We start from the raw sequence: 12,033 nt of genomic DNA on the forward strand, positions 1-12,033 counted from the left end.
TTTTAAATGGTTAAAAAAAATATATATATTTATTTATTTGGTGGTAAAAAAAAACTCAGCATGCCTCTTACTAAATACCTTGGACTGTCTACTTTCCAAAAAAGGGCTCATTTGGGGGATATTTATACCGTCCTGCCATTTTCGGGCATCAAGAAATGAGATCGGCCGTCGGTACATCAGGATCGATCGATTGTCAGATATCTATCTCATAATTTGTGGAACTTTCCTACAGACCAAATAATATCCACTGATTTTGGGGATTTTCACCAAACAAATGTAGCGGAATCTACTGCGGCCTAAACTTAGGAAGAAAGATTTTTTATTTGCAAAATTCTAAAAAAAAATTCCCCCAAAATCTCTGGCTTCCCCCCCCCCCCCATTTATTTTGCAAAAGGAAAATGTAAAAAAAATTAAAAAAAAATAAAATGTCAGATGGGTACAGAGTCACATGACCGCGCAATTGTCAAAGTGTGACAAGGAGAACTACAAGCCGACATCCTCAAAGGCGGACGGTACTTGTAGTTCATTCATTCACAGAACCCTATGAATGACTGAATGATTCAGCTGTGCGTGGGCGGAGTCCTTAACAACCACGCCCTTTTCATAAAGTGACAGCCGGGGGAACTCCTGCAGCCCGTTCTGCCGTCACACTGCAGGAGCGGGAACATATCCTTTATATTTCAATGACCATCAGCTCAATTTAGTGGCCACGACGCTACAAGATTTCTATGACCATCAGTTCCATCTAGTGGCCAAAATTATTGTTATTTTGCCACTTAATTTCTATGATAATTAGCGCCATCTAGAGGCCATTGCGCTACAAAATTTCTATGATAATTAGCGCCATCTAGAGGCCATTACGCTACAAAATTGTTATGATCATTAGCGCCATCTAGAGGCAGTTGCGCTACATAATTTCTATGATAATTAGCACCATCTATAGGCCATAACACAACTAAATTTAGATGATTATCAGTTCCATCTAGTGGCCAAATTATATTACTACTACTACTACATTTTTATGATAAATAGCCCCATCTAGTGGCCATTGCGCTACTAAAATTGCTATGATCATTAGCGCCACATCTAGTGGCCATAACGCTACTAAAATTGCTATGATCATTAGCGCCATCTAGAGGCCATTACGCTACTAAATTTCTTTGATCGTCGGTTCCATCTAGTGACCAAAATGCTACTTAATTGCTATGATCATTAGCGCCATCTAGAGGTCATAATACTACTAAATTTAGATGATTATCAGTTCCATCTAGTGGGCAAAATTATTATTACTTTGCCACTTAATTTCTATGATAATAGAAGCGCCATCTAGAGGCCATTACGCTACAAAATTGTTATGATCATTAGTGCCATTTAGAGGCAATTGCGCTACAAAATTTCTATAATTAGCGCCATCTATAGGCCATAACACTACTAAATTTAGATGATTATCACTTCCATCTAGTGGCCAAAATTATTATTACTACTACATTTTTATGATAAATAGCCCCATCTAGTGGCCATTGCGCTACTAAAATTGCTATGATCATTAGCGCCATCTAGTGGCCATTACGATACTAAATTTCTATGATCATTAGCGCCATCTAGAGGCCATTACGCTACTAAATTTCTTTGATCATCGGTTCCATCTAGTGACCAAAATGCTACTTAATTGCTATGATCATTAGCGCCATCTAGAGGTCATAATACTACTAAATTTAGATGATTATCAGTTCCATCTAGTGGCCAAAATTATTATTACTTTGCCACTTAATTTCTATGATAATAGAAGCGCCATCTAGAGGCCATTACGCTACAAAATTGTTATGATCATTAGTGCCATTTAGAGGCAATTGCGCTACAAAATTTCTATGATAATTAGCACCATCTATAGGCCATAACACTACTAAATTTAGATGATTATCACTTCCATCTAGTGGCCAAAATTATTATTACTACAAAATTTTTATGATAAATAGCCCCATCTAGTGGCCATTGCGCTACTAAAATTGCTATGATCATTAGCGCCATCTAGTGGCCATAACGCTACTAAATTTCTATGATCATTAGCGCCATCTAGAGGCCATTACGCTACTAAATTTCTATGATCATTAGCGCCATCTAGAGGCCATTACGCTACTAAATTCCTTTGATCAACGGTTCCATCTAGTGACCAAAATGCTACTTAATTGCTATGATCATTAGCGCCATCTAGAGGCTATAATGCTACTAAATTTAGACGATTATCAGTTCCATCTAGTGGCCAAAATTATTATTATTATTACTTTGCCAATTAATTTCTATGATACTTAGCGCCATCTAGTGGCCATTACGCTACTTAATTTCAATGATAATTAGGTAGCGTAATGGCCACTAGATGGCGCCAATTATCATAGAAATTAAGTAGCAAAATAATAATAATAATAATTTTGGCCACTAGATGGAAATGATGATCATCTAAAATTTAGTAGCATTATGGCCACTAGATGGGGCTAATGATCATAGAAATTTAGTAGCATAATAGCCACTAGATGGCACTAATCATCATAGAAATTAAGTAGCGTAATGGGCAATAGATGGAACTGATGATCATCCTAATTTAGTAGCGTAATGGCCACTGGACGGCGCTATTTTTCATAGCCATTACGCTACTAAATTTCTATAAAAAAATAGTGCCATCTAGTGGCCATTACGCTACTAAATTAGGATGATCATCAGTTCCATCTATTGCCCATTACGCTACTTAATGTCAATGATCATTAGCGCCATCTAGTGGCCAAAATTATTATTATTTTGCTACTTAATTTCTATGATAATTAGCGCCATCTAGTGCCCATAATGCTCATTTCTATAATCATCGGTTCAATCTAGTGGCCATAACGCTACTAGATTGAGATGATCATCAATTCCATCTAGTGGCCAAAATCATTATTATTTTGCTACTTAATTTCTATGATAATTAGCGCCATCTAGTGGCCATTACGCTACTTAATTTCAATGATCATTAGCGCCATTTAGAGGACATTACGCTACCTAATTATCATTGAAATTAAGTAGCGTAATGGGCACTAGATGGCGCTAACGATCATAGACATTTAGTAACATAATGGCCACTAGATGGAACCAATGATTAAAGGAAATTGGCGTAATGGCCTCTAGATGGCGCTAATTATCATAGAAATTAAGTGGCAAAGTAGTAATAATAATAATGGAGCTGATGATCATAGAAATTTAGTAGTGTTGTAGCCTCTAGATGGCGCTAATGATCACAGAAATTAGGTAGTGCAATGGCCTCTAGATGGCGCTAAGTTCTATGATCATTAGCGCCATCTAGAGCTCATAACGCTACTAAATTTCTATGATCATCAGCTCCATCTAGTGGCCATTATGCTACTACATTTCTATGATAAATAGCGCCATCTAGAGGCCATTATGCTACTACATTTCTATGATAAATAGCGCCATCTAGAGGCCATTACGCTACTAAATGTCAATGATCATTAGCGCCATCTAGTGGCCATAACGCTACTAAATTTCAATGATCATGAACTTGAGTCAGAAGGAACAACATTCGTCCTGGACAGAAAATAGCCTGTTTGTTTTTTAATATAAATACACCCCCCAGGGCTCGTTCACACCAGGAGAGCTGCATAACACTGTCCCAACCCAAGAACTGGTGTGAGCTGCAAAAAAAATATATTAAAAAAATGCGTAGGACGCGTTGTATTTTTGTGCAGCGCTGTTCTGCACCGCAACATAAGGGATACATACAAGTTTGGAAAAGAAAAGAAAAAAAAAAAAAAGAAAGGAGAGCGGCACTCCAATGGGTTTAACATCGGAAGGCGGTCACACCAGCGCCCGCTCGTTACGCGCACATTACTGCGCGCCGTGTGGTGTGAATGAGCCCTCAGGAAACACATGTACTGTATTACGTGTACACACACACAGACACCCGTCCACTGTGGCGCAACGCCGCTCCCTATGCCGCCCGCGTCCTCTTCCTCCAGGGGGGGGGGGGAGGGGCAGCTGCACAGGGTGGGGCGAAAGGCATGTTGTTGGCATGTAGCTTGTGTTGAGACGTTGGGGTGGCGCCTCCTGCTGGTCGGGCACGGAGTTAAATATTATCGGGGGACTCTGCAAAACAAAACAATAATAGGTAGAGGTTAGATGGTCGGTCGCGGCAGAACGTCCGAAACAATTCATTTCCCCCGCCCCCCCGGGTACCTCCATTATTTCTCCAGTAACGCGGAAGTTTAATCTGCTTATATTCCGTCGTCCCTGGCTCCTCCCCTAATGGCATTTATTTATTTATTTTTAAACAAAACCTGTATAATATAATTAAAACGTGTTTCTGAACACGCTTGTGCATTATAAATAAAGCAAAGCAAAAAAAAACAAAAAAAAAAACTGTTCGACAGAAGGGGGGTTGGGCCCCTTTCACACTGAGGCGTTGCAAAACCGTGATAAAAAAAACCTGGCGCTATTAGCGCACTTTTACCACGTTATCGCTAAAAATAGCGCCAACACCCATGAGTTTTAATAGCGCTTTTTGAAGCGTTGGCGTCAGCTAACAACCCCTCCCCCCGTACATCACATCCTAAGGAATTGAAAACGGCATTAACATGGCAAGACTGGGATGCCATTAAAGTTCAGGTGTCCCAATACTTTTGACAATATAGTATATGTGTATATTTATTTTGGCCACTAGATGGAGCCAAATGTTCAGTTAGTGCGGTAATTTACAATTCGGCCACTAGATGGTGCCAAATGTATCGTTAGTGTGGCAATTTACAATTCGGCCACTAGATGGAGCCAAATGTATCGTTAGTGTGGTAATTTACAATTCGGCCACTAGATGGAGCCAAATGTTCAGTTAGTGTGGCAATTTACAATTCGGCCACTAGATGGAGCAGAGAGTGTATAGCAAGTCTACGATTTTCAGCCCCCACCCCCAAAGTAAAAACCATTGCGCCGGCAATGCTAGAATTCATGTACGTCGGGTACACATGACGGCGCTCAGCTTACCAGTGGCGGCCGGTGCGTGTGTCCTCCTCAGTTTAGGGAACGTGAGGAAAGCGTCATAAGCGAACAGGATACCAGTCAGCAGCCCGATCACCTGAGAGAGAGGAGAGAGCGGTTAGTCTTCACATCCCGACACACGCTTCATTACTGCACAGCATTAATCTCGTCTCTATTCCCTCTAGTGGTTGTCCTTTCATAAATGCCCCTCCCCCCTCCAATATTTTAGGCATGTCGGAGAAATCTTTGCTCCAGAACGGCCCAAGCTGGTTCCAATACATACGGCTCTATGAGTGCCGTGACCCCATTGAGTCCTATGGGTAAGTTGCAGGGCCGCCATCAGGGGGGGAACAGGCAGTACACCTGTAAGGGGCCCCGATGGCAACCCCCTATTTTTTTATATAAAAAAATATATATACTTTAAATATATTTGTATTTGATTTTTTATTAAAAAAAGGGACAATTTTTTTTTTAGGGGTCCGGAGGTTTCCAGGGGCCCGGAGGCCCGATGGCAACCCCCCTTTTTTATTTATTTTTTATAAAAAAAATTATATTTTTTTAATATATTTTCATTTTATTTTTTATCAAGGGGCCAATTTTTTTTTTAGGGGCCCGGAGATCCCCAGACCCCCGGATGACAACCCCCCCTTTTTTTTATATATATATAAAATCTTTATTTTTATATAATTTTTTATTTCTTTTATGTATATTTTTTTATAAATGTTTATTTATTATTTTTTATATATATATATATATTTTTTTTTTTTTATTAAAGGGCCCAGAGGTCCCCAGGGCCCCGGATGGCTACCCCCCTTTTTTTATATATATTTTTCTTTATTTCTTCTTCTCAATTCGCGGCAGCCCCCCCCCCGCTTCTCAATTTCAGGCAGCAGCACCCCCCCCCCCTCTGGTTCTCTGCTCCAGGGGGCCCATGCCTGAAGCTGTGTAAGGGGCCCCATAATTTCTGATGGCGGCCCTGGGTAGTTGTACTCATGGAGGACTCCAGACCCCCCCCCCCCTTGGGCTACAGTAATTGCTCCCCCGCCACAACCACCCCCCTTCACTGCGCACCTTATGTTTCCCATGCTGCCCAAGCCCCCTTGTGTGCCCCCCCTACCCCCGCAGTGATGGCCAGATTCCCTCCTTTTCTTCCCGCCGGCACACAATAGGATCCTTCAGGATGGAGGGTGGGGGGTGGTGGGGTCTGGTAAATATGTAATTTCCTGAATTAACACAATGAGAGATCGGTACCAATCCCTCACTGTGTTCATTTATAACGGAAGCATAGTAAGCTGTGCTTATTTGGGTGATTTGTCAAGTTGGCTGGGCGGGCGTTACCACCTTGAAACGCATAGCCCCGGCATTTTTTTTTTGCTCCGGACGGCCAACCATCACTAAGCAGGGGTCCGTAGCCCAGCGGGACCAACTCCCCATTCTTTTTTTTTTTAGGTTATTAACCACTTTACACCGCACGCCGTCATACGACGTCCAAAAAGGGGATCTGTTATCCCGGGTGGATGTCATATGACGTCCTGTACTTTGTGCGGGGATATCTGAACGATGGGGGCACCTAGAGGCATCACTCAGATATCGTTTTCTTACGGCGGCGATCCTGCGCACCGTAAAACGATCATAGCGGCGGTTCCGCTATTTGATCGTTCTTATAGGCGGCGGGCGGGGACGTATCCCCCCCCCGCTCCCGTCGCCATCCGGTGCTTCTGCGGTCTCTCCTGTCCCATCGGGGGCCCGGAGAGATGATCGCTGTCCGCCAGATGTGCAGCATAGAGAAGACTGGTGACCAGATGGTCTCCAGTCATCTCTATGACCGTCAGAGGCCCGGGCGCGATGTGATGACGTCACGCCCGGGTACCCGGAAGTAAACAAACCGCAATTGCGGCTAGTAAGAATGAGATCTGTGAATTTCTTTTCCCCCCGATCTCATTCTTTCCAGCCTGGAGGAGAGATGTGGGGGGAGGGGGATGTCTTATTGACCCCGCCTCTCTCCATAAAGAGGACCTGTCACACACATTCCTATTACAAGGGAAGTTTACATTCCTTGTAATAGAAATAAAAGCGATCAACAAAAAAAAAAAAAGTGTAAAAAATAAATAAATAAAAAAACGCCCCTGTCCCCAGTAGCTCGCGCTCAGAAGCGAACGCACACGCAAGTCCCGCCCACGTATGTAAACGTCGTTCAAACCACACGTGTGAGGTGTCGCCACGTGCGTTCGAGTGCGTGCAACAATTCTAGCACTAGACCTCCTCTGTAACTTGAATTTTTATTTTACTTTTTTTTTTTTTTTTTACACTTTTTACAATTTTTTATCACTTTTATTCCTATTACAAGGAATGTAAACATCCCTTGTAATAGGAATGGTGTGTGACAGGTCCTCTTTATGGAGAGATGTGGGGGGAGGGGTCAATAAGACCTCACATCTCTCCTCCAGGCTTACAAGCATGAAATCAGTGGAAAAAAATAAAAAAATAAATAAAAAAAATCACCGATCACATTCCGACACCCGCGATTGCGGCTTTGTTTACTTCCGGGTACCCGGGTGTGACGTCATAACGTCGCGCCCGGGCCTCCGACGGTCATAGAGATGACTGATTTTTTTATTCCAATTTTAATTATCATAATCATTATTAAAAATTAAATTAATTTATAGATCTTCTCTAATTAAATATAGATGATTTTTATGATATAGATCTTTTCTAATTAAATATAGATTGATTTTTACGATTATGTACATTTATGACACAATCTTTTTACATATATTGTTAACCTCCGATCTTATTTTCATTATTCGATGCTCCGCTACCAGTTATTAAACACCCCCGCGTTCTGTACTAATATATATCGTTATTTAATCTGATACGTTATGTACAACATGATTAGAATATTTTTCCATTTCTCGCTACTCAATTATTTTGCCCTCAGTCACTATGAGGACTCTCCCCGAGTTTTCCAGTATGGAACCCGTGGGTATTTAAACACCTAGCGCGCTGACGTCAACATCCGGCTTACTCCCCCGTTGAAGTCCATTAGCGACGAAACGATCGTAGGGTGCCGTGACGTCATCGCGTTCCGTCCTGAACGCCGGCTGTGTTTTCCTGACCGAGTAGCGAGAAGCATCGGAACAAGAGATCGGAGACGCTTTGCTATCCATGCTGTATTTATATTGCCTAATTGTAAGTGCAATTTTTATTAAACCCTCTTCTATTTTCAAACGTTATACGCTATGAGAGGTCCTTCTTCTTTTTTTTTGTTTATGACTCTTCGGATTGTATGCTGAGCTATACCGTGGTTATCTTGACGGCTAAGGTACTGGGAGACCAGACTTCCCACAGGCCCTATTAGACTGATGCAAAACAGTCTTTTCATCTGGTAAGCAGGCAATCTTATCCTTCCTCACGGGTGTATTGGTGACAGCTTACCTCACATCAATCAAGAGTCTTTCACATTGTCTGCACAATCCACTTTTCTTTCACAAGGAAAATCACTGGATAGAGTCATATGAACTTTGTTTCGTGGCTTTTTAAGACTTTTTCTTCATATATCCATCTGCATTTTTATGTTTTTTCTTATTCTGGCTAAATTTTCAGTTTATTCCAGAATGCCTTTTTTTGTTTATTATTAATTTATATGAGCACAATATCACTCACTAGCGCTGCACTGTTTTTTTCTTTTTTATGTTACCAAGTTGTTGTACACAATTTAGTGCTAGCAGCTATTTACATTTACATTTATATTTCAATATTTAATTTAGCGCAGCGTCAACCTTTTGTTTTTTTCTTTATTTCTATAGAGATGACTGGTGACTATCTGGTCACCAGTCATCTCTATGCTTTCCAGCAGCGCCGACCGATTCGTTCTCCGGGCCCCCGATGGCACGGGAGAGCCCGGGAGAAGCACCGAATGGCGGCGGGAGGGGGTCCCCTCTCGCTGCCTATAAGAACGTTCCGCCGCTTTGATCGTTCTTATCGTGCGCAGAATCGGCGGCTGAAGACGGCGATCTCTGAGTGATGCCTCTAGCTGCCCCCATCATTCAGATATCCCCGCACAAAGCCGAGGACGTCTCAGGGTTGAAGCAGCGGGTCTCCTTTCCTGAGGGCTTGCCCTTCGTCGGAAACACTTAAAACGCGTTCCACAATTGCCGCGTCTTGGCGTACGTTTCCCCTCCGTTTTGGCTAGCGAGAATTGGGTCTTCCGTGCGGTTGATATCATCTATTTTTTTGTTAAGCCATAGATCAATGGTCGGCGGGGGCAGGGATTTCCAACTTAGTGGAATACAAGCTTTGGCTGCGCCGAGCAGGTGGCGGACCGCCGACTTTTTGCATATATACGCGCGAGTGCGTCAGTGGCACGGAGCAGGAAGTATGCCGGTTCCTCCAGGAGCCCTCCGGTCCGTAAATCTTTGTACTATTTGGCGGACCTCTCTCCAGAAGGGTAGGATCTTGGGGGCAGGACCAAAAGATATGGAGCATGGTACCCGCCGTCTCCTGTCGTAAACAGAAAATTTAGCGCTACATTTTCTGTTTACTATTTTTGCTGGCTTTGTTTGTTTGTATGTAGCAGCTAGACACTTCTCTTTTTTGAACTAGCGCAGTTTTTTTCTTTATTTTATTCTCCGTCTCCTGTTGACAGCGCCAACAGAGGTCCGAGGTTGTAGGGAAAAATAATAAAAAGTAGGTCAGGAGAATACAGCACTGCATTCTGGCCACTAGATGGAGCGGAGGAGCATAGTAAATAAGTAGGACACTCCATCTAGTGGCCAGAATGAGGTATTTTCAAGAAACAATTCTTTATTTTTTAATAATGAGTAACATTTGAAATAATGGAAGTAGCTGTAAACCCAAATCAGTAAAATCTCTTAGAAGCTTTAATATGTCACACAGCTTTTATTACATTCAATACATCAGAAAAATACCGCATTATGGCCACTAGATGGAGCTGAGGCTCATAGTAAATAAGCATGACACAGCTCCGTCTAGTGGCCAGAATAAGGTATTTTCCAGAAGCACTTTTTTCTCTCAACGGAGGTAGGGAAGTGCTTCTTGGGTTCCTCAGGGGTGCTGTGAAAGGAACCCAAGGGGGGTAACTTCCCTACCTCCGTTGAGAAAAGCTGCGGGGGGGGGGGGTTTGTATGCCTGGAGGTGGGCATTAGGCCAAAATAATAATGCCGGCATCAAACACACGCCAATAAGATGACCGCTGCAATTCCCTTTCAGCCCCCCCGGTAGTCTTCTACTCACCGATCCGGCTATCCCAGCTCCGTCACCACCACGGATTAGACATATTAAGCAGAGGATGATGAAGAGACCACCGCCAAGAGCTGCGCGCATGAAATCCTAAACCCAAAAAGAGAGAAAAGAAAACTTGTGATTCTAAAATAAAACAATACAGATGAATAAAATTAACTTGCTGCCCCCCCCCCCCGGTAGTGAAGCCAGGATTGGGATGTCGGACCTTGAACCTGCAAACTTTATTGAACCTTAGACCTGAACTCAAAACAAAGTGAAGGTTTGCTTTGTTGTGCTGATCAATGTTTTCCTTGCTGGAGAGAAAGCTGTACCTGAGAATTTGCAGTGCAAGGATCTCCCTGCTTCTGCTTCATTCATTCTGTTGGTCTTCCCTTCCCTTCCCACTGCTCACCTCTATCACCACCCTATCACCAGGGGGGAGCAGTTCTGACACAAGGAAGCAAAGCCCTGCTCTTCTACCAGGGTGGCCACCTCCACGCAGAGGCCCAGTGCAGAACAAGGCTCTGTAGTTCAGCAACAGGGAAAGAGATCAGTTGCAGGGAGACCACAAGCCGTACTGGTGGCAACATCCTACTACTGTGGTGCTCACTGTTCTCCTTGCTGGAGAGGAATGCTGTACCTGGTGAACTGCAGTGCAAGGATCTCCCTGCTTCTGCACATTTATTCTATGGATCTGTAATTCCTCCACCTCTATCATTACCCCACCAGTCACCAGTTATGAGGGGGCAACTCTAATACAAGGAAGCAAACCCCTGCCTTTACCAAGATGGCCGCCTCCACACAGAGAAAGAGCAGAACAAGATACTGTAGGTCAGTAACAAGCAAAAGATCAGTTGCAAGAAGACCACAACCTATACTGGAGGCTGCATGCTACAACTGTGCTGCTCACTGTTCTCTTTGCTGGAGAGGAAGCTGTACCTGAGGATCTGCAGTGGTTATCCTTACTAAAGAGGAAGCTGTACCCAAGGAAGTGCAAGGGCTTTCCTTGGTGGAGGGGGAAGCTGTACCCGAGGAAGTGCAATGGTTTTCCTTGGTGGAGGGGAAGCTGTACCCGAGGAAGTGCAATGGTTTTCCTTGGTGGAGGGGAAGCTGTACCCGAGGACCAGCATTGGTTCTCCTTACTAGAGAATAAGCTGTACCTGAGGACCTGCAATGGTTTTCCTTGGTGGAGGGCAAGCTGTACCTGAGGACCTGCAATGAATTTCCTTGGTGGAGTGTAAGCTGTACCTGAGGACCTGCAATGATTCTCCTTACTAAAGAGCAAGCCGTATCTGAGGATCTGCAATGGTTCTCCTGGCAGGAGGGAAATCTGTAACCTGAGGACCTGTAGTGGTTCTCTTTGCTGGAGGGAAATCTGTAACCTGAGGACCTGTAGTGGTTCTCTTTGCTGGAGGGAAAGCTGTAACCCGAGGACCTGTAGTGGTTCTCCTTGCTGGAGGGAAATCTGTAACCTGAGGACCTGTAGTGGTTCTCTTTGCTGGAGGGAAATATATAACCCGAGGACCTGTAGTGGTTCTCTTTGCTGGAGGGAAATATATAACCCGAGGACCTGTAGTGGTTCTCTTTGCTGGAGGGAAAGCTGTAACCTGAGGACCTGTAGTGGTTCTCTTTGCAGGAGGGAAAGCTGTAACCCGAGGAACTGTAGTGGTTCTCTTTGCTGGAGGGAAAGCTGTAACCGGAGGACCTGCAGTGGTTCCCTTTGCTGGAGGGAAAGCTGTAACCTGAGGGCTTTTAGTGGTTCTCTTTGCTGGAGGG

General features: G+C 43.6%; 1 long non-coding RNA gene across 1 annotated transcript; it reads right to left on the reverse strand.

Moving 5' to 3' along the window:
* Window positions 1-1,357: 1,357 nt before the first annotated feature.
* LOC120913041 lies at window positions 1,358-10,385 on the reverse strand. Its single transcript, XR_005743476.1, has 3 exons — window positions 10,270-10,385; window positions 5,023-5,113; window positions 1,358-4,131 (listed from the first exon to the last, which is right to left on the reverse strand). It is a non-coding gene; the product is annotated as an uncharacterized LOC120913041 (long non-coding RNA).
* Window positions 10,386-12,033: the final 1,648 nt, after the last annotated feature.

This window comes from Rana temporaria, chromosome 9, assembly GCF_905171775.1.
Source record: "Rana temporaria chromosome 9, aRanTem1.1, whole genome shotgun sequence".
In the NCBI taxonomy this organism is placed as follows: Eukaryota; Metazoa; Chordata; class Amphibia; order Anura; family Ranidae; genus Rana; species Rana temporaria.